We start from the raw sequence: 21,767 nt of genomic DNA on the forward strand, positions 1-21,767 counted from the left end.
CTTGTCACCTTTTTATATGCCTTATTCTTCCTCCAGCCCAAGCCATTGCTGTCAAGAGGAGGAGGAAGAGAGGTCATACCAAAATTTTTTGCTAAAGTATTTTGGTGATATTACACAAATAAAAAATATCCAAAAGGTTAGCAACTTCATCCTCTATTTCAGTCAAAAAAAAAACTTCATCCTCTATTGATGTATGGTTAACATATTACATTTCTAGCTATGTTTTCATACGTCATTCTCTCAAAAACGTTTACAGAAAAAGAGGAGACAATAAATTTGACGAGAAAATAAGAGCAATAATTTTAGAGACATTGGATGAAAATGTAAAACAAGAATATCAAAGGATAGGAAATGAAGGGAAAAAAAGAAAACTAAGTCCATTTAAAAACACTAAAATAGTTAGAAATAAGAAGAATACATTAAAAGTATGTTTATAATTTTTTAAAAAGATTTAAAAAATAAAATAAAGATAATTCATGAAAAAATTATTTAAAATTTTTTAAAACTTGAAAAAGTATGAAGTCCATTTAAAACTCATTGAAATAGTTAGAAATAAGAAGAATTCATTAAAAATATGTTTATAATTATAAAAAAGATAGAGCATGAAAAAATATACTTACAATTGCGTTGTTTTAAATTATTAAATGATTATTATTTATTTATTTTCACTTTCGTTGACTTCCTTTAAATTTCATTGTTTCTGTTAACAACGGAATTTTGCATCAGACTCGGAGAAGAAGAGAAAAGATCGAGGCAGATTTGGTTCGGAATCGAGTTGAATTCAGAGTCGGACTGCGCATCAACTGCAATTGTATCGGCTGAAAACAGGGCAGGGGCTTGACTTAGCCGATATGGCAAGTAGCCAATACAATATTACTTGGGCTCAATTTGTGCCTAGATTGGACTAACTGTCATTGCCAATTAGAGATAGAGCTTGATTAAGGCAATTGTATCTATTAATTGGGATATTTAAATCGGTTTGTCAGAGATTTGGCAAGAGACCGCCATGTGATCTTGTTTGTATCTAATCTTTAGGAAAGTTTGAGTCGTGTCCATAATGTACTAAGTTTGCACTCGGGGTATAAACATGTAAACAGCCTCTCCAAAAGACATGCGTGCATGATCATCTTCATCTTCATCAAGGGAAGGTAATATGGAATTTTGAAGATACTACTGGTTGATGGCATTAACTGCATAGATATTCAGCCGTAGCTGGATGAACCACCAAGGGCCCCCATGTTTGACAGATAAGCCCATTAACAATCTAGTCGATGTCTGGCTCAAAGTTTAATAGACTGCTCCTAGAAGATATTTTCCCAAGGGAATCGGTTTCTTCTCATGAATGGCTTGGGCTAGATGCTGAAGGATGGCTGTGGGACCACAAGTTGTGCCGCAGAATACAAATCTCTCTAACCACAGGTTGAGAAAGGCGATGTGTTCTTGATCTGTCACTGGGCCAGTACCCATGTTATTGGTTGCATATCCTAACCAGCCACCACCAACCTTGGTCTTTATCTTATATTCACTCTTGATTTTCAACCTGATGGGGTTGGCTGATGAAGTGATATCTAAACCAGTTAGCATCTTGATGTATAGAACGGTTGGTGTCATTGGCCCTTGACCAAATATGAAGGAGTTCAGAGTATCAGACCAGAAATAGGTCGCAACTGATAACATGGACTCATTTTTTGGCATATCGGCTAGGGATAGTGACAGACACTTAGCTATTCCCATCTTTTTCCACAAGGATTGCTTAGAAGCTGAGATTCTCCTGTACCATTCCTTCCATTCATCTAATTTAGATGGCCGAGACCCGAAGACTGTGGGCCAATGGGCTAGTTCTGGCTTTGTTTCTCTAAAAGGGATCCTATTGGTCTCAACGTTAATGAAGTAAGTTGGGTTTGAGTCACCCATTGGACCAAGGAAATAGTGTGTTGGGTCATGCAGAACAGGAATCACAATTTGCCCTCTAAGATGTTGAATCAAGAGATTTGAAAGGGCAAACCCTAAGTGACGGAATGAAGCAATTGGAAAACAAAGGATGATAAAGAATGAAGAATTTACCTCAGGAACATCGGAAGTGGTCGCCATTGCATTTTGCGCAGAACCGCTTGAGAACGGAGGGATTCACCGCCAAGAGCCATGTCGCCAGAGACAGAGGGGATCCTTGAAGTAGGAGCACTTGTGGAGGACTTAGCCGGAAAAGGAGATTTTGAAGCAGTGGGCACTACTTATAAGCTTAACAGTCAGAACAGAAAACCCTAAAATTTCGTGGGTTTGATGAGAGCAAATTCCACTGCATTATATAATACATCGGAATTGGGGGGCATGTGTTAACAACGGAATTTTGCATCAGACTTGGAGAAGAAAGAGAAAGATCGAGGTGGATTTGGTGTGGAATTGAGTTGAATTCAGAGTCGGACTGTGCATCGGCTGGCATCGTATCGGCTGGAAACAGGGCAGGGGCTTGACTTAGCCGATATGGCAAGTAGTCGATACAATATGACTTGGGCTCGGTTTGGGCCTAGATTGGAATAACCGTCATAGCCAATTAGAGATAAAGCTCAATTAAGGCAATTGTATCTATTAATTAGGATATTTAAGTTTGTTTGTTAGAGATTTGGCAGGAGACCGCCATGTAGTCTTGTTTGTATCTTATTTTTAGGAAAGTTTGAGTTGTGTCCATAAGAGCAGGTACAATAGCAGACTATTAGCTAGCTATAAATATATTTTAATGAGATAAAAGATGAGAGAGAAGAGCAGTGGGCTATAGATCTGTAGCCAGCTGCAGCACGGACTCCAAGACGCAATGTGTGTATAGCATGTGGGACCATATATTAATAGTATAGCAAGCAACTATTGTATGAATTGGCTATTACATTGGCTATAGATGAATTGAAGTTAGTAGTAGGCTATACTATTAAACTTGCTCTAATGGACTAAGTTTGTACTCGTGGGTATAAATATAAACCCCAAACCATTGTAATAATAGAGACAATCCAATACAACTTCAGCGCATCGTCACCCTTTTTGTTCTTCTTTTCGACGAGTTCTCTTGATAAGAGGTAATCCGTTTCGATGGCTTGTGCTATTGGGGCTATTATGTCGGTTTAGATGTTTTAGTCCTTTTATCATAACCATCTGCTATCATATGCTCAATTTAGCTCTATCGGCTGGTTCTTGTTTTAGGGTTCTTGCCGGTATCGGCTAAATTGTCTTACTAGATTAGATTAACTAAGGCATCTACCATCTTGAAAAATATTTAATTCCTTGATTGTTTATACTTTAGGTTTCTTTACCTACTTTAAGATGCATCACCCCTACTCTTGTCTAGAATCCTAAAAACTAACCTAGAATTAATTATAATTAGAGATAGTATTGGAGTTTAAACCAATCTTACCTAATATACATGCTTCTTCATTAGTTTTATGTATATTTGCCACTTATATAGACATATCACTCCATATAAATATATCAAATCTAGATCAGTATCGGCCGGGTTGCCAAGCTTGGTAGTTGATCGTTATTTGATATATTTCTATGGATTAATTTGTTTATATAAGTTTGTACTAGAGTATTAGCTAGTACATTATATTTATTTACCTATCTTACTCTAAATACCGTTCCATCAGCTATTTTCATGATATCGTCTAAAATCTATTTTATCAAACTAAGCAGATCATATTACAGCCGATGCGGCATATTTAGGGTTTTATATTCTTTGATCTACTCAGTCTATAGCCGATTTGGTCTAACTACATCGGCTGAGACCATCAACGATACGTCATCGGCCTATCGGCTAACTCGCTTTCTTTTTTGTTCCTTGCTGGTAGCAGGATCAAACCAGCTGGCACGCCCTTAGCGCACTCGAGGCAACCTTGGATCTGCACTGGAGTTAAGCAGATCTCCCAAGCTGCCGTGTTTTCCGTCAACAATTTCATATAGATGAATCGGTAATGGATGTACACCGTGGACCGATGGTCGAAGGAGTTTATTGATGGCATGCATTATTTTTTTAGTGTGGCCAATGCCCATAAGCCTAAGGGTTTTATATATTGCCCATGTAAAAAATGCAAAAACTAGAAGGAGCACTCTACATCGAGACCGCTTCGTGTCCACTTGTTGGAGTCAAGATTCATGCCTAGTTATAATTATTGGACCTCGCACGGAGAGTTAGGGGTTGCAATGAAAGAAGATGAAGAAGAAGACAACAATATTCCAGACTGGGCTCAATACGATGGATTTGCAGAAAATCCAACAGGCGAGGTGGATGGAGCTGTTGCAGAAAATGATGGTGCAGATGATCTCGATCATATGTTGTGTGATGTAAAGAAATACTGAAAGTGAAAAGGACGTCTAGAAATTGGAGCGTATCTTAGCAGACCACAAAACATCCTTGTACCCAAGTTACGAACATGGGCATAAAAGGTTGGGAACCACACTGAAATATCTTTTTGATGTTAATGTTCTTGTATATGTTTCTTAACATGGATTTTCCAATGGTTTGTATTAGTTTGTAAGTCTTTCGATTAGGACTTTATTGTAAAGTCTTTGGGATAATAAGTAGTTGGTTTGTATATGCTTTTCAAATATCTTGCATTGGTTTTATATTTCATAACATATGTTGTGATAACGTGCATTGCGCGTCCACGATTACTATTAATATCAAAAGCAGGACAAGCCGATTAAGGTTTTGTTAGGATCTTCATTTGGGATTTGGTTAACCGTGAGCATGCTTCCTAAACTATTAACCGATATATTTTACTAAAATCTTTAGTAAAATGTTTCCTAAAATAAATCTAACAAATTTATTTTTCAAATTTATAGTAATTAATACTTAATTAATCATTCGTTAATTGTCTACTCCGTTGTCTGCACCACTTACTAACCCAGTCAAACCATACTTATGAATGCAACCTAAGGGTGTGTTCTTTTGTGCAGGTTCCCAACTTCTTTCCAAGGATCAAACCCCCCTCCCCCACCCTCCCTAGGGCCCAAAACCCCCCTCCCACCTCGGTCAAAGCATCCTCCTGCTGGTCAAACCCGCCCACCACTTTGCTGTTCTCGTCTTGCAGGAATCATGCAGTAATAGGACGGTCATCGTGCAGTAACATGACAACTTTCTCACAGTAACAACGTCAAAAAACAGTCATGATGGATATAGTTTTGTTAAGCGTTTTTTTATGAACGTCATGGTGCAAACGGATTAGAAAAACAAGATATGATGTGAGAGATATTGCTCTCTAAAGATTGAGATTTATCTCTTTTTAGTCCTTGTCTCACTGGAACGTCGTAGTAACGCAACGGCCAATGTGTAGTAACACGACTGCTTTCTGCAGTAATGACGTTGAAAAGTAGTTATGATAGTTCTAGTTTCGTTAAGCATTTTTTTTTACGAACGCCATGATGCAAATAGGTTAGAAAAATAAGACATGACGTATACGTTACTACTCTCTAAAGATTTAGATTTAAAATATTTTAGCTTTACAAACTATAGTATAGTACCACTGTTACTATGCATATTCTTCGAGTAAAGTATACCGGCGGTCCATAAACTTGCAGGAGTGTGTCATCTAGGTCTTTAAACTCTCAAAATGCATATCCAAGTCCCAAAACATGTCATAGTGTGTCATTTAGGTCCCAATTCACCATAACCCCTTCAGGATCCTACTTGGCGTTGATGTGGTATGCCACATGGATATGACGTGGTATTATTTTGACTGACAAATGGAACCCATTTATTTTTTTTTCCTTTTTTTCTCTTTTTCCTCTTCATTCTCCTTTCTATGTGAACTGAGCAAAGAAAGGAAAAAAAAGAAGAATGAGAAGAAAACGGAAAAGAAAAAGAAAAATAAAAGAAGAAAAAAAGAAAAGGACACGTCACGTCCATGTGGTATGCCACATCAGCGCCACGCAGGATCCTAGAGGGGATGTGTCGATTTAGGACCTAGATGATACACTTTGACAAGTTCTGGGATCTGGATATGTATTTTGAGAGTTTAGGGACTTATATAACACAACCCTACAAGATTAAGATTAAGGACTGCCAATACACTTTACTCCATATTCTTCTGTTACTACAAAATTCGCCATGTTGTTAGTGCCAAACAACCTATAAATTTTGCAGTAACGTATCGTGTTATTATCCTTCTATTGTAATGTTACTGCCAAATCATAGTAAAAAGGTATGATTCTTGCAATAACATAACTAAATAATTTGTTATCATAAAATTTGGACATTCATACAAAGCAAGCAAACAATTATTTTTAATCACAGTGTCATAGGAAAAATTGGCTAGGAGAGATTGCTATGAAACATGGGATCATGGGTTCAAATCTTGTTTGTCATTTTAATTATTAGTTTTCTTTCCAAGGTGCAGCAAAGGGAGAGAAGAGAAAAAAAACAAAAAAGAAAAACGAAAAAAGAGGGATCGGGAGGGAGAGAATAGAAAAAAAAAAGAAAAAAGAAAAAAGAAAAGAAAAAAAGAAAAAAAAAGAGGGATCGGGAGAAGGGATCAGGAGGCGGCGGCGACGGGAAGAAAAATGAAAAAAGAGGGGGATCGGGAGGAGGGGAAGGGATCGGCGACGGGAAGAAAAACGAAAAAAAGAGGGATCGGGAGGAGGCGGCGATGGGATTGGGCGCAAGAAGGAGGAGGGAGGCGCGTCGCGCGGGATGGGAAAGGGAGGTGGGTTCGGTTGGGGGAGGGGGTGTAGAAGGAGGAGGAGGGAGGCGCGACGCGCGGGATGGGAAAGGGAGGTGGGTTCAGTTGGGGGAGAGGGTGTAGAATAGTTATATGGTCCGCTGCGTCGCCGACCGGTTCCCGGGCCTCACCGATGTCTTCCTCGACCACGGCCTCTACATCGCCGCCGGCGCCTCCGCCGCTGCCGCGGAGCGGAGCAGGGTGAGTCCTTCGCTGGCTGGAGTTCGTGAATCGCGCTAAATTTTTGCATCTCTTGTGTTCCCCTGTTGAATTGAATGAATGATCCGATGTTTTATTGGTTCATCGCCTAAATCCGTGGTTAAGGATTTTGTTTTCTGGTCTCCCTGATAAATTAGCATTTTGCCAGAGCTGCATATAATTTATAATTGAGATCTCTGGAAACTATTTTCTTGATGTGGTCTGTCTATAAATTTTGCAAGTCACTAATGCATTATTTTTGTCACAGGCACAAGATTGGGATAACGAAAGCCCCAAGTCAGATGAGCAACATATGCAGTGTTCCACACCAAGTGAAGATACGCAAGAAGAAAATGGCAGTGACGGTGTCAACCCAACCTCATTTACTGATGCTGGGCTACTTCATCTCATTGAGGGATATTTAAGTTTTAATGTCTTGAGGGTTGCAAAGGGCTTGAAAAGCTGACTCTAAACTGGTTTTTGCACATTTCTGAAAAGGGGCTAGGTGGGAATTGCAAATCATTGCCGGAATCTGCAATCGTTAGTGCTTTCGGTAATTTCTTGTTAGTTGTACTTGTTCTGTTTTCTTTCGTGCATTCAATATTGTTTCACATGTAGCATGATCTGCTTTCATTTCCAAGGCGGGAAAATCTTTCAAACTATGAAGAAATTAATGCTTCCTTATGGTGAATGGTGATCATAGATGCCTCTTTTATTTTAACTATTTTTTCGAATGAAACTTGAGGATCATATTGTAGCAATAGTGAGTTCCGTTGTGGTAATGGTCTCCTTTTTGAGGTTTATCATTGTTCAAGCCAGCAGTTCATGTTGTAAACTTTGCATTGAGGTTTCATTTCATGCTGATATTTAGTGTTGTATTCCCCCGAGTTTCATTGTTTATTGACAACATTTCTTACAAGGTGGTTATGTTCAAAACCATGGGTTGATTACTCTGGCAGAGGGTTGCAATCTTAGTGAATTAAAGCTGTGTGGTGTTCAAGAGTTGACGGACGAAGGACTGGTTGAATTTGTAAAGATACATAGTAAATTATTGGTCTCTCTTGATATTTCTTTCTGCAATGGTTGCATTACAGACAGATCCCTGTATGCTATTGGAACCTACTGCCATAACTTGGAAGTCCTATCCGTGGAGTCCAAGCATGTTAATGAAAACAAAGGAATAATCTCTGTTGCAAAGGATGCCAATATTTGGAATCCTTAAAGATGGTATGGCTTGGTGTCGGCGACGAAGCTTTAGAAGCTATTGGTTCATCTTGCTCTGCATTAGAAAATCTGTCACTTGACAACCTTAATAAGTGCTCAGACAGGTAATAGGTCCAATTATTAAATCTACTGTTGCATTTTTACAGGGATGGAAGTATCGGTGTCTCATTTCTCTTAGAAATTTGATATAGCTTATACTGATACTGCATTGTGATGCTTATAGACTTGAAGAGTAGAAATGCTGAACCATTTGTTAACAATTGTTTTATATTTTTTTTATATTGATTTGAACACATGCTCTTTTCTTAATTTCAGTAGTGAGCCACCTGAGTATAAGTTCTAAATAATATGGTTCTGGTAATTGACATCGATGGTGTATCTTAAATATTCTGCCACCGATAGTGACAAGTTATTGAATTTTAGCAACATTTCTCATATCTTCAGTAATCAACAGTACTTCCTCCATTTTTTTATGTGGAGTTGGTTAGTTTAAAATTGAACTGGTAGAAAAAAAATCTAATGCAGTAAGCACAATGATTGATGGAATAAATGAACAGATGTGCCAATTGCGGTCTCTGAATGAATGGTAATTTACCTCTGAATGAATATTTCATGTGTTGTTTCTGCTATTAGGTTGAACAACGGTTTCTTTTTTATGAGTATTATTTTTCAACGTAATCTGGTTATTGATCTACCAATGGTTCACATGTATGGTGTTGGCTTGGGGGTCCAGTCTCCTGCCTGTGATGTGTGCCAAGATAGACTACTGCAGAATACAGCTTATAAATACTGGACTGCCGACATAATTGGACAATCCGTTGCTTCCCTTAATGTAACTTCTGGAAGAAGCTGGACCTATAACTTATGGATGGCAAGAAGTGGCAGTGCTCGGAGGAGGCTGCCCTGGACTCCCAAGTACTGTGAGCACTACATGCCCGTTAGATCTGGGGTGATTGTTCATTTCTTTTTTTTTTTCTCAAATGCCATATTTCAGTAACCTGCTATATACTCTTTGATTATTTGAAAAAGTGCAATTGTCTAACTGATTGGTGTCATATGTATGCAGTAATGCCTTTTTACATTTTTGTGATTGGTTAATTATTGTGTTCCATTTGTTTGCATCAGTGGCAATCAAACCAGCACTCCATGTTGTGTACTCCTACATTGGTTTGATTCTGCAAAAATTTGATTTCTAAATCATCTATGTGATCCTAATCCATGTGAGGATTAGAACAAAATAATTGATTGCTCCTGAACTGATCTTCGGAAATACTGTAATATTAGGTGTTATGTTTGAAATGACCAAATTCGTACATGTTTTTTTTTTTTTTAAGATTTTGTGGGAGTAAGGGTATTACACTATCAGTAGAATTTTCCAAATTTGCTATGGGGCTTTCAATGAAAGTAGCGAACCACTCCCGTCTGATATGAGACTTCCTGATTAGGGCTAAATTTATTTATTATCATGCACGGAATAATAAATCTTCCTGATTAGGTTTAAACTTTTGTACAAAATCTATAAGTAACAGAATTGTTCTGATTCCAAACAGTCCTCTGGTTTAGAGCATGATCAGTGAGTTACAAAAACATTATAGAATACGTGAGTACTGACATTGTTTTAAGCTCAAGCACACTCCAGATATGGTTGAAAACTCTGATCAGTCATGTTTGAATTATATCTCCTCTTTATGCAGATAATTTCAATTGTTATGGTCCTGTTGGTGTACAGGTTCAGAGTTTTTGTTCCTGAGAATCATCTTCCATTGTATGAGCAGCCTATTCCAGGCAGCTCGATAAATTAAATTGTGTACTTCATGAACAATTAAAATAACTTTATTATTATTATTTTTAACAATTCATATCATCCATATATAATAATAAATTTGACAATATTTGTTACTATAAATTCTATCTCATTATATGCTTGGCAAAACATATCTTATTTTGGTTATTTGATTTGTATTACTAAATATTTCCGTAGCGTTAGCACGGGTAGATTACTAGTTATAGTAGTTTAACTTATATAAATTACGCTACAAATTTACATATCTAAATTTAAGATCTTACCAATTAGTTGATCGCAAATGTCTAGATGTGCATGACAAGTGAATCGGAAACACATGCGATCATGTCTTCGTCAGTTTGTCCAACTATCATAACAACTGAATTAACCTAGCATAGGACCATACATCAATACACGACAAAAACTAACACATCAGATATATTACAAATTAACAGATAAATTCACAATGTTACAAAATTTGTGCTCATTTGGTGATGGCGAATTAGCAATGATGTGCCATGTATTGGTGTTGCACTCAACAGAATACCTGATCAGACAGACATCAGTATTCAGTGACCGCGCGTCCTCCTCATCCAGTACTCGAGGGCAGCTGGCGCGGCCAGCAAGAAGCAGCGGAAACCAGCCGCGGAGGCGCGCAGCGCAGAATTGCGTCGGCGGCTCGGCGCCGGCGCGACACGCGCCGATGCGGGCTGCCATGGATTCACGCGATTTCGCCGTGAGAAGAAGAGGACGTGGGCGGCAGGCGGCGGCAATCTCGCGTTTGTTCTGTTCGCCTTTCACGCATCGGCCGATCGGCGTATGTGTTCTGCTCACCTTCCGTGCATGCGTTCTGTGACGACTATTGCTACTTCCTCCGTTTCACAATGTAAGTCATTCTAACATTTCCCACATTCATATTGATGTTAATGAATCTAGACATATATATTTATCTAGATTCATTAATATCAATATAAATGTGAGAAATGCTAGAATGACTTACATTATGAAACGAAGGAAGTATTATTTTTCATTGCCCGCTCGGCGTATCAACCATTTCACCATCAAGATATTTTGAAAGTGAATATAGAATATGATTCCTATGAATTATATTTCAAGAACATAGCCTACGGATGTGTCATGTGTCGCAACCGTAAGCTATCTTTCTAATCTGCTAAACGGTTTGTGTATTTTTTTATTAAAAAACTGTGGAGTATTAAAGTTTCTTAGAAGAATCAAATAAATTCAATTTTTAAGTGTGTCAAAGCTCATACTTAATTAATCACACCTTACCCACTCGTCTCGTTTTATGTGTAGGTCGCTTTATTCCGTGTACAGGTGTTACACTTGCACAAGACGAAAATTTAGCAGAGGCTGCAAAAAGTTTTTTTAGATAAAAGTCACGAGAGCAGATACAATAGTAGGCTATAAGACAGCTATAAATATATTTTAAAGAGATAAAAGAAGAGAGAGAAAAGCAGCGGGCTACAGAACTGTAGCCAGCTGTAGCACGGACTCCAAAATGTAATGTGTATGATAGGTGGGACCAGATATTAATAGTATAGTAAGTAACTATTGTATAAATTGGCTATTACATTGGTTATAGATGATTAGAAACTAGTAGTGGGTTGTATTATTAAACTTGCACTGTGTTTACACCCAAATTTGGCACCTAGGATTAAAATAGGAAAGATTGCCAAAATTTGAAAGTCTACCGGTTTCCTCCAAGTGGGCCGGTCTGACCGCCGTGTGTTGGGCGGTCAGACCGTCGGTTGAGGGCCGGTCAGACCGGCGGTGTGTGGCCGGTCTAACCGGCAGGTCCGAGTCCGACTGCGTTTCGTCGGGTTTCGAGGTTTCTTTGCTCGGGAAGGCATGTTTCGGGTTTCCTTTAGTTTCTACCCCGAGTTGGACATGGAGGAGGGCCTGTAGAAGGCAAGACCAACCCCTATATAAGGGACATGGCCGATTCATTGTAAAAAAACCAATCTACAATCAATCAATCGAATCTTTTTTCATATTGCTTTTAGTTTTCTCTTAGTTTGTCCATCTTTGTCGGTTTGCGCCGTAAACCGTCCACCGCTGCTGCGAGAGTGCGACATTTCTTTGTAGGTTTGTCCTGAAAACCTTCCGTTTTGCCCACGAGACGGGTAGTTATCTTAAATCGGCTCCGCTAGCCGGTTTATTTGTCAAAACCCATCTAGGTTTAGCTCTTTGCTAGATCGAGGTGGTTGGCAACTCTAGGATCACCGCAAGGCATAAGGTGCTGCAATCGTTGTTGTCAACTTGTCACAAAAAGTTGCCAACACGATTTTGGCGACTCCGCTGGGGAGGTCCGTTCAGCGTCAACTCAACTTCGACTTCGCCATGACGAAGCCGCCATCCAAGACGGAGGTGGAGCCATCTAATGTGATACCTATCACATTGGATGATTTCGAAGGGGAAGACCGCAAGTCCATGGAGGAGTACATCAAGGAGATCACACAGGAGGCGCTGATGAGAGCATGCACTAGGACTCGTCAAGGCGTGATCATCAAGCCCAGGCCACGTCCTAAGCTCGCTTCTGATTTGGTAAGCAATGAAGAGGTAACACAATCTATCCAACAGCAAGTAGCATCTACAATAGATTCATCTATGACTGTTTTTAAAGATAAGTTGGATGCAACTTTTGAGGGTAAATTTGATGAGTTTTTAAGATTTAAATTCGGCCCTCTTATGGCCGATTACATGTCAAAAGATAAAGCCTCTACCACTGCTAACCAAGCTCCTATAGATCAAGGGTTTGTTGGAACCATGCCACCCTAATTTTGCAAAATTTAAGATATGCCACCCGTATCTCAATGACATGTACGACCCACATGAGTCAATGACATGTGGGTCAGGGTGGCATATCACAAATTTTGCAAAATTTGTGTGGCATGGTTCAAATTTTCCCATAGATTAGATGGGTTCGAGTAGCGGGACCAATGGAGCGGCGCATGCGGCCGGTCCGACCGGGCCTGATGGCTGGTCAGACCGCGACTTCGCCTTCGGTCCAACCGGCCAAGCGGCCGGTCCGACCGGGTATTATCCCGGCGGTCAGACCGGGACTCAGGCCGGTCTGACCGCGCCTCTGGATGTCGGTCAGACCGGGCCCTGGACCGGTCAGACCGGCGCAATTATACCGATACAGGGGATAGATCCAATGACTAATGCTAGTTATTTGTATCATCTTAGAACATTTGATGCTCCTGTATCTACTGCTGCAAATAGTCCCCAAGTTCCCCCACATGTTCCTAATGCTTATAATGATGTTGCTAGGGGGTATCCTCCCGATACTAGGCAAGGCCAATATAATCATATTGCGCCACAAACACAACCTATTAGGCCACCAAATCCACTGCCAAATCAACATAGGCCTGATAATATGAAGGAAATAATTAGTGAGATTATTAGGGATAAATTCGGGATTGAAACTAGGAATCGTGCCAGGGTTTACAAAAAGCTGTATCCTGACTATTATGATAATGTGCCGTTTCCCCGTAATTATAGAGTTCCCGAATTTACCAAGTTTAGTGGTGAAGATGGTAGTACCACATGGGAGCATGTAGGTCAATTTTTAGCGCAATGTGGTGAGGCTAATAGTGATACTTTTAAATTACGCTTGTTTTCTTTATCTTTATCCGGTACCGCTTTTACATGGTTTACTTTTTTACCGGCAAATTCTATTCATACTTGGGCTCAATTAGAGGTGAGATTTCATGATTATTTTTATACTGGAGAAACTAAGCTTAGGTTATGTGATTTAACATCGGTTAAGCAAAAATATAATGAGCCTGTCATTGATTATATTAAGAGATTTAGGGATGTTAGAAACCGATGTTATAGCTTGAATATAACTGATAGAGATTTGGCTGGTCTTGCTTTTAATGATTTAATTGCTCCACTTAGAGAAAGACTAGATGGCCAGCAATTTCTTGATGTTAGTCAACTTATGCAAAGGGCTCTGGCTAAAGAAAGCCGGGTTAAGGATAATAAAAAAATTGTTAGACCATATGAGAAAAAGCCTAATGTTAATGTGGTTAATTACCCTGAGGCTAGTGATAGTGAAGATGAGGGTGATCATGATATGTATGTTGCTGAATGGTCATGGACTAACAAAAACAAGCCTTTTGTTTGTTCTAATCTAATGCCGTCTCCTCATAAAGATCGGCAAAGTGAGGTTAAATATAGTTTTGATGTGGCCAAGTGTGATAAAATCTTTGATTATCTTTTACAAGAAAAACAAATTAGATTACCTAAAGGCCATGTCATACCATCTCAAGAAGAATTGAAACGTCGAGCTTATTGTAAATGGCATGATTCTCATTCTCATTCTACTAATGATTGCAATGTGTTTCGACGACAGGTTCAATCGGCCATAGATGAAGGACGATTGAAGTTCACTGATGGCTCCAAGATGAAGCTTGATCATGATCCTTTTCCGGTGAATACAATTAATTTCAATGATAAGAAGGTGTTGATTCGGCCGGAGCAAGCCAAATCTACTAAGAGAAAAGGAGTGGTCATTGGCGAACCAAGACCTAAGATGATAGTGCCAAAGAAGCCGGAGGTTGGCGTTTGGAAGGAGAATAAGAGTGAAGTTTCAACTTCTAAAGCCCCTAGGAAGACCAAAGTGACTTTTGATATGCTTTTAGAGAAGTATGAGCAGCAAGGTGGTGAGAGGGCTCGCAACAAAGGAAAAAGACCAAGATCACCTCCTAGGGAGCGATTTGGTCATTCACCGAGACGGTCGCATTCACCTCCATATCATCATCCACAAGACATGTCATGGGGTTCTTATTCAATGCCGCCGTCGGGTTATCCTTATCCTTATTATATGCCATGGGGGGCAACACCGCCAATGTTCAACCATATGCCTCCAATGCAATTCAACCAAGGGTGGGGAGGACCAAGAAAGCCAATTCATGAGCGTTTGTTTTCACCAAACAATGGCCGGTTTTATGGTAGGAACCGGGCCAATGAAGAAAGGAAGGAAGGAAAGCGCATTAAGGTGGAGGCAAGGACTTCGGAAGTGTTTACCATCAAAGTGGGGTCTCATGATGTGCCAATACTTTCTGGAGATGAAGTTGGAGAGTCCTCAAGCAAAAAATCCGAAGACGGTACCAGCTCATCGCAGTCGGCCGGTCTGACCAGGCCTTCTGGCCGGTCTGACCGCAGCCATGCAGACGGTCTGACCGGGCCATCAGGCCGGTCTGACCGCCGACCCGACAGCAGTCCGACCGACGCCTCAAGCTGGTCTGACCGTGCACCAAATGTCGGTCTGACCAGTGCTCTACGTCCGGTCTGACCGGGCTCCAGCGCCGGTTTGATAGGAGGTTTGCAAGGAGTAATGCATGGGTTTCATCGTCTTCAAACAAGATTAATAGGGGGCATTATTTACCTCCTGGAACAGAGCCGAGTCCTAGGTGGATGCCTAAGGATTTAACGACTACTCAAAAGAGAAGGTTGCAACGGCTCAAGAGATAAGAGAGAAAAAAGCCGAAGAGCAAAGAGATAAAAGGTTCAATGAGTTGCGACCACCACCGGTATGGAGGCATAAATCCATAGAGAAGGGAAAACCGGTTGTTGTAGAGGAGAAGGGGGAACAATCGGTTGATAAAGGTAAATCATCTCCAAAAGAAGACATGGATATCAACATGGTATGTATGTTGCCTATGGAGTTTTGTGCTATGGATGAAGCCAAAGTTGCTCAATTTTCATTAGGTTCTAAAGATGCGGTTTTTGAGAAGCCCGATGAATCAAACCGTCACATGAAGCCTCTCTATCTCAAAGGCCATGTTGATGGGAAGCCGGTCTCTAGGATGCTAGTGGATGGAGGTGCCGCCGTGAACTTAATGCCGTATTCATTATTCAAGAAGTTGGGGCGTGAGGATGATGAGTTGAAGAAGACTAACATGATTCTCAATAGCTTCAATGGTAAACCAACGGAGGCGAAGGGTATCTTTTCGGCGGAGCTTACCATGGGGAACAAGACGTTACTAACCGCTTTCTTCATCGTCGATGTGCAATGTAACTACAATGTTATTTTGGGTCGTTGTTGGATTCATGCCAATTGTTGTGTGCCTTCTACCTTGCATCAATGTTTAATTCAATGGGACGGCGATGATGTTGAAATTGTTCAAGCGGATACATCGGCCGAGGTTGCAATGGCCGATGCTACTTTTGAGTGGCGTCATGGGAATATTCAATGCTTATCGGGGAGGGATCTTTCTAGCTATGATTTTATTAGTATCTCCGATGGCAAATTTGTACCTATCTATGTAAAGCCAGCTAGTGTAGCACGGCTAAGCCATATAAATTTGTATAATGAGTAAAGAGGCTAATTTAGAGTGGTTACAAAAGAGGGTGCAAGAATATCGGTCTACAAAGAACGATATTGGTGAAACTATTGAAGATTTTGATGAAGTGGAGAAGCTTGGACAAGGGTTTACATCGGCCGATCCATTGGAGGAAGTAGACATAGGTGATGGAATCAAACCAAGGCCGACTTTTGTAAACAAAAATATGAGAGCAGATTATAAGGTTAAGATAATAGAGATACTTAAAGAGTATGTTGATTGTTTTGCATGGGAGTATAATGAGATGCCGGGTCTTAGCCGTGAGCTTGTTGAGCATCGGCTTCCAATTAAACCGGGTTTTAGGCCTTATAAACAACCACCTCGTCGTTTTAATCATTTGCTATATGACCGAGTCAAAGAGGAGATTGATCGGTTGTTGAAGGCGGGGTTTATTAGGCCATGTCGTTATGCGGAGTGGGTTTCTAGCATAGTCCCGGTGGAGAAGAAGGGGAGTGGTAAGATTAGAGTTTGCATAGATTTTAGAGATTTAAATAAAGCCACTCCCAAAGATGAATATCCTATGCCTATAGCCGACATGATGATCAATGATGCTTCGGGTCATAAGGTGATTAGCTTTTTAGATGGTAATGCCGGCTACAATCAAATCTTTATGGCGAAGGAAGATATGTACAAAACGGCTTTTAGGTGCCCGGGATTTGTTGGTTTGTTTGAGTGGGTTGTCATGACTTTTGGATTGAAGAATGCCGGTACAACATATCAAAGGGCAATGAATTTGATCTTTCATGATTTGCTAGGTATTATCTTAGAGATCTACATTGATGATATTGTTGTCAAATCGGATGGTATGGAAGGACGCATAGCCGATTTGAAGTTAGCTTTTGAGAGGATGCGCCGGTATGGTTTGAAGATAAACTCACTTAAATGTGCTTTTGGTGTGTCGGCGGGGAAGTTCTTAGGATTCATGGTGCATGAGAGAGGGGTTGAGATTGATCCTAAGAAGATAGAAAAGATTCGTGATTTCAAAGCGCCGAAATGTAAGAAGGAGGTCCAAAAGTTGCTAGGTAAGGTGAATTATTTGAGAAGGCTTATTTCTAACCTAGCGGGTAAAATCGATGCTTTTGTTCCTATACTTCGCTTGAAAAAGGAGGCCGATTTTACTTGGGGGGCAAAACAACAAGATGCGTTTGAGGAGTTGAAGAGGTATTTGTCTACTCCACCCGTTGTGCGGGCGCCTAAAACCGGAAAACCTTTTCGGTTATATTTTGCCTCCGAAGACAAAGTCATTGGTGCCGTTTTGACGCAAGAGGAAGATGGCAAGGAATATATCATTACATATTTGAGCCGCCGTCTTTTGGATGCCGAGACGAGGTATGTCTTTATAGAGATACTTTGTTTGTGCTTATAGTATGCTTGTACCAAATTGAAGCATTATTTGTTATCTATTACATGCATAGTTGCTTGTCAAACTGATGTTATTAAACACATGTTGCAAAGGCCAATTCTAAGTGGGAGAATTGGCAAGTGGGCGTATGTTTTGATAGAATATGATTTGGCTTATGAACCATTGAAATCTATGAAAGGCCAAATCATATGTGATTTTATAGTGGACCATCATGTATATATTGCTTATGAGGAAGAGATTTGCCTAGTTGAAGTTATACCTTGGAGGATTTATTTTGATGGTTCTTCTTACAAAGAAGGTCTAAGGCATAGGGGTAGTTTTGTTTTCACTTAATGGCGTGTGTTATGAAGCATCGGTTCGTTTGGAATATTATTGTACAAATAATCAAGCCGAATACAATGCTTTGTTATTCGGCTTACAAGTCATGGAGATGGTTGGAGCTAAGTACGTGGAAGCTTTTGGTGATTCGGAATTGGTGGTGCAACAAGTCGCCGGAGTTTACAAATACTTGGATGGATCACTAAATAGGTACCTTAATTCATGTTTGGATATTATTGCCAATTTTGATAATTTTGCTATTAGACATATTGCTAGGCATGATAATTCTAGAGCAAATGACTTGGCACAACAAGCATCTGGTTATAATGTGAAGAAAGGATTATTTCTGATATTAGAAGAGCCGGTGCTTGATTTTAAATCTTTGTGCGAAATTGGCAAAACTGGAGACCAGGAGCGGTCTGACCGGCATTGCACGGCCGGTCTGACCGGTGACCAGGGGCGGTCTGACCGGCCACATGCCGTCGGTCAGACCGGCGACCCCGAGCGGTCTGATCAGTTCTGGGCAGAGCGCTGGGGGGCACTTTTCAATCAATTTAAAGGCCGAATTAATTGTGAATTCGGACATTTGTGCCCAAGAAACAGAAGAAGATTGGAAGATTCCTTTGATTCGATATTTGAAAGATCCCACGCTTAAGGTTGATCGGAAAATTCGGCGGCAAGCATTCAAGTACACATTGCTTGATGAAGATTTATATCGCTGAAATATAGATGGTGTCTTGTTAAAGTGCTTAGATGAAGATCAATCTAAAGTGGCTATGAGAGAGGTACATGAAGGAATTTGTGGGACTCATCAATCGGCCCACAAGATGAATTGGTTGCTTAGGAGAGCGGGGTTTTATTGGCCGACGATTATTGATGATTGCTTCAAATATTATAGAGGATGTGAAGCTTGTCAACGGTTCGGCAATGTTCAATTGGCGCCCGCCGCCGTGTTGAATCCTATAATCAAACCATGGCCGTTCCGAGGTTGGGCTTTAGATTTCATTGGTCAAATTTATCTTCCGTCATCAAAGGGGCATAGATTCGTGCTAGTTGCTACGGATTACTTCACCAAGTGGGCCGAAGCTGTGCCGTTGAAGAATATGACTCATACGGAGGTAATTGACTTTATTTTGAAGCATATTATCCATAGATTCGATATTCCACAAACATTAACTACGGATCAATGTGCTTCTTTTATATCTAAGGAAGTGAAGAATTTTGCCGAATCTTATGGTATTAAATTGTTGAGTTCTTCTCCTTACTACGCTCAGGCTAATGGACAAGCCGAGTCGAGTAATAAGACATTGTTGAAATTAGTGAAAAAGAAGATTGAGGAACACCCAAAGAGGTGGCATGAAGTGCTTTCCGAAGCATTGTGGGCGCATAGGATATCTAAACATGGTGCCACTAAATTCACTCCTTTTGAGTTGGTTTATGGTCAAGAAGCCGTTTTACCGGTTGAGGTAAATCTTGGTTCTCTTCGTTACATCAGGCAAGATGATTTGTCAAGTGAAGATTACAAGACATTGATGGGAGACAACCTTGATGAAGTCATCGACAAGCGCTTGAAGGCTTTGGAAGAAATAGAAAAAGAAAAGAAGAGGGTGGCCAAGGCGTACAACAAGATGGTGAAAGCAAAGTTGTTTCAAGTTGGAGACTTGGTTTGGAAGACAATTTTGCCTTTGGGTACTCGATCCAGGGAGTTCGGTAAGTGGTCACCTAGTTGGGAGGGTCCTTATCGAGTATGCGGCATTGTTCAAGGAAATGCATATTTCTTGGAGACACTTCAAGGGGAGCGTTTTCAGCGAGCAATCAATGGGAAATACTTGAAGAAATACTTCCCGAGTGTGTGGCAAGACGCTTAGGAGGTACTATGGCCGGTAATTGGATTATAGTCCTAAGACCAAAACATGTTCTATGCTTTTAGATTCACGTTGTTCATCAAAAAGGCAGGGGGGCATGTGTTTACACCCAAATTTGGCACCTAGGATTAAAATAGGAAAGATTGCCAAAATTTGGAAGTCTACCGGTTTCCTCCGAGTGGGCCGGTCTGACCGCCGTGTGTTGGGCGGTCAGACCGTCGGTTGAGGGCCGGTCAGACCGTCGGTTGAGGGCCGGTCAGACCGACGGTGTGTGGCCGGTCTGACCGGCAGGTCCGAGTCCGACTGCGTTTCGTCGGGTTTCATGGTTTCCTTGCTCGGGAAGGCATGTTTCGGGTTTCCTTTAGTTTCTACCCCGAGTTGGATGTGGAGGAGGGCCTGTAGAGGACAAGACCAACCCCTATATAAGGGACATGGCTGGTTCATTGTAAAAAACCAATCTACAATCAATCAATCAAATCGTTTTTCATATTGCTTTCAGTTTTCTCTTAGTTTGTCCATCTTTGTCGGTTTGCACCGTAAACTGTCCGCCGCCGTTGCGAGAGTGCGACATTTCTTTGTAGGTTTGTCCTGAAAACCTTCCGTTTTGCCCACGAAACGAGAAGTTATCTTAAATCGGCTCCACTAGCCGGTTTATTTGTCAAAACCCATCTAGATTTAGCTCTTTGCTAGATCGAGGTGGTTGGCGACTCTAGGATCACCGCAAGGCATAAGGTGCTGCAATCGTTGTTGTCAACTTGTCACAAAAAATTGCCAACACACTGATGCCCTGCTTTATAGAGAAAACGAACGGTCTGCTGGGGTAGAGCAAGCTTTACCGAGTTTAGCTCAGACTTAAGGCTGCAGAAAGGGTAAGAAGAGGGAGAAGAGCGTTGATTGCAATCCTACGTAGAAGGAAGCCAGGGAGGGAGTCCATGGCATGGAGTAATCGGACAAGGAGGCGAATGCCCCTGCAGTTCCCATGATGATTTCTCATGGCAGCCCGTCCGACTGCGAGGGCGGGGAATGAGTGGCTAAGGCCCTTCACAGTGCAACACCGTGGATCGGTGCTATGATGCACCACGTCGGAATCGAGCTTGCGTGGCGCTAGGTTCCGCGCCTCAGAAGAGACACTCGCTCCCACGGAGAGAAGCGCTATAGAGCGCGTTGCCCCGCGCCCCCGCCCGCTCGTGACCTCGCGCCACCCGTGGAAGTGTTTTCCCCAAATTCGCCCACCAAATTCGCGGCAACAAATCAAGGAACACGCCCACCAAAATAGTGGCAACAAATCAAGGAACACAAATCGCGGCAACAAAATCACCGCTTGCCGCTCGGCCCCGAGGAGATTTGGAAAAATCGCTAACATCGCGGCAACACAAATCAAGGTCGACGCCAAGCTCCGCCGCTCATCCCTGATGCCGCCGCCGCTGCCGCTCATCCCCGAGGCCGCTGCGCTCCTCTGCATCGATGCGCCGACGGATGGGGAGGAGGGAGAAACGGCGCGGCGGCTGGGGAGCTTGTTAACTCGCCGCCCAGGGATGAGAGGGGAGAGGCGGCGTCGTCGAGCCGGCGCCGGCGGAGGGAGGAGGGGCGCTGGCGGAGGGGCAATGGGAGAGCTGGTGGAGTTGGGGGAGGTGAGGGCGTCGCAATCTCTCATGCCACTGAGCCTCGCCTTCGCTCGATTGGGGGAGGGGAAAAAACGCTCGAAGGCGGCGCAGAGGAGCGATGCGGCGTGGCTGAGCTGAGGAGCGATTCGGCGGGCGGAGAAGGCGCGGTTGTGCGGATAGAGATGGCGAGTCGCGAGAGATGGCAAGAAGCCTCGAGAAGTAAAAAAAAAAAGAAGAAAAGGAGATGCGGGTGTAGTTGAGGAAAGTTTAGGGTAATTTATTTCTTTCTGCTGTTTGGTACACTCAATCAAGGATACACCACTGTGGGCTAAAATTT

The 21,767-nt window shown here is 41.6% G+C and overlaps 1 long non-coding RNA gene across 2 annotated transcripts; it reads left to right on the forward strand.

Annotated features, from left to right (window-relative positions):
* Nucleotides 1-6,746: 6,746 nt before the first annotated feature.
* On the forward strand, nt 6,747-9,165 carry LOC4345511 (uncharacterized). 2 transcript variants are annotated; one of them, XR_010734748.1, is made up of 4 exons: nt 6,747-6,902; nt 7,168-7,452; nt 7,994-8,227; nt 8,857-9,165. It is a non-coding gene; the product is annotated as an uncharacterized lncRNA (long non-coding RNA). The 2 variants fall into 2 exon arrangements; XR_001547994.3 differs by lacking the exons at nt 7,994-8,227; nt 8,857-9,165 and having other exon boundaries at nt 7,168-7,583.
* Nucleotides 9,166-21,767: the final 12,602 nt, after the last annotated feature.

Source organism: Oryza sativa, chromosome 8 (assembly GCF_034140825.1).
Source record: "Oryza sativa Japonica Group chromosome 8, ASM3414082v1".
Classification (NCBI taxonomy): Eukaryota; Viridiplantae; Streptophyta; class Magnoliopsida; order Poales; family Poaceae; genus Oryza; species Oryza sativa.